This window comes from Rhinopithecus roxellana, chromosome 16 (genome assembly GCF_007565055.1).
Source record: "Rhinopithecus roxellana isolate Shanxi Qingling chromosome 16, ASM756505v1, whole genome shotgun sequence".
Classification (NCBI taxonomy): domain Eukaryota; kingdom Metazoa; phylum Chordata; class Mammalia; order Primates; family Cercopithecidae; genus Rhinopithecus; species Rhinopithecus roxellana.
Window position 1 is genome coordinate 73,363,936 of NC_044564.1, and position 1,908 is coordinate 73,365,843.

At 36.6% G+C, this 1,908-nt stretch overlaps 1 non-coding gene across 1 annotated transcript; it reads right to left on the reverse strand.

Moving 5' to 3' along the window:
* Nucleotides 1-1,572: 1,572 nt before the first annotated feature.
* LOC115894082 lies at nucleotides 1,573-1,648 on the reverse strand. Its single transcript, XR_004054130.1, has one exon. It is a non-coding gene; the product is annotated as a small nucleolar RNA SNORD55/SNORD39 (small nucleolar RNA).
* Between the last annotated feature and the right edge of the window lie 260 nt (nucleotides 1,649-1,908).

Below are 1,908 nucleotides of genomic sequence, written 5' to 3' on the forward strand. Positions count from 1 at the left end.
TATTTTTCCATTTGTTTGTGTTATCTCTGATTTATTTGAAAAGTGTTTTGTAGTCCTCCTTATAGAGAGCTTTCACCACCCTGGTTCGCTGTATTCCTAGGTACTTTATTCTTTTGTGGCAATTGTGAATGGGACTGTGCTCTTGATTTGGCTCTTGGCCACATTGGTGGAAAGTAATTCTAGTTTAGTTAATGTTGTTCTAAAGTAATGCTAGTGATTTTTGTACCTTGATTTTTTATCCTCAGACTCTGAAGTTGTTTATCAGCTGATGGAGCTTTTGGACCAAGAATATGAGGTTTTCTAGATTTAGGATCATGTTGTCTACAAACACAAATAGTTTGACTTCCTCTCTTCCTATTTGGATGCCCTTTATTTATTTCTTTTGCTTATCGCTCAGAAAAGGACTTCCAATACTATGTTGAATAGGAGGTGTGACAGAGGGCATCCCTGTCTTGTGTCCGTTTTCAAGAGAGATGCTTCCAGCTTTTGCCCATTTAGTATGATGTTGGCTGTGGGTTTGCTATAGATAGCTCCCATTATTTTGAGGTGTGTTCCTTCGATACCTAGTTTATTGAGATATTTTAACATGAAGGGGTTTTGAATTTTATCAAAAGCCTTTTCTGTATCTATTGAGATAATCATATGGTTTTTGTCTTTTGTTCTGCTTATGTGATGAATCACATTTATTGATTTGGGTTTGTTGAACCAACTTTTATACCAGGGATAAAGCCTACTTGACTGTGGTGGATAAGCTTTTTGATGTGCTGCTAGATTTGGTTTACCAGTATTTTGTTGAGGATTTTTGCATTGATATTCATCAAGGATATTGGCTTGAAGTTTTTTTGTTGTTGCTGTCATGTCTCTGCCAGGTTTTGTTATCAGAATGATGCTGGCCTCATGGGATGAGTTAGGGAGGAGTCCCTCCTCAATTTTTGGAATAGTTTCCATAGGAATGGTACTAGCTCTTCTTTGTACATATGGTAGAATTTGGCTCTAGTTCTGTTTGGTTGGTAGGCTACTTATTACTGATTCAATTTTGGAGCTCATTATTGTTCTGTTCTGGGATTCAATTTCTTCTTGGCTCAATCTTGGGAGGATGTATGTCTCCAGGAATTTACCATTTCTTTGAGATTTTCTAGTTTACGTGCATAGAGGTGTTCATAATCTTCTCTGATGGTTATCTGTATTTCTATAGGGTCAGCAGTAATATCCTCTTTGTCATTTCTGTTTATTTGGATCTTCTAGTTTTTCTTCTTTACTAGTCTAGCTAGCAGTCTGCCTGTTTTTGTAATTTTTTTCAAAAACCTACTCCTAAATTCATTGATCTTTTGAATGTTTTTTCATATCTCAATCTCAGTTCAGCTCTGATTTTCAGTATTTCTTGTCGTTTGCTAACTTTGGGGTTTGTGTGCTATTGGTTCTCTAGTCCTTTTGGTTGTGATGTCAGGTTGTTAAATTGAGGTACTTCTAACTTTTGATGTGAGCATTTAGTGCTATAAATTTCCTGCTTAACACTGCCTTAGCTGTGTCCCAGAGATTCTGGTATGTTGCTTCTTTTTTTTTTTTTATTCTCACATGCTCAGCTCTCCAAGGTTGGCTTCCCCACTGCACACTCAAGTGGTATGCTGCATTTTTGTTCTCAATAGTTTCAAAGAACTTGGTTTCTGCCTTAATTTTACTATTTACCCAAAAGTCATTCAGGAGTAGGTGATTCTATTTCCATTTAAACATATGGAAGTGGATTTCTTAGTCTTGTTTTCTAATTCGACTGTGGTGTGGTCTGAGAGGGTGGTTATTATAATGAGCCTAGTTCTCATTATACAGCATTTGCTGAGGAATGTTTTGTGTCCAATTATGTCATTGATTTTAGAGTATGTACCATGTGGCAGTGGGAAGAATGTATATCTG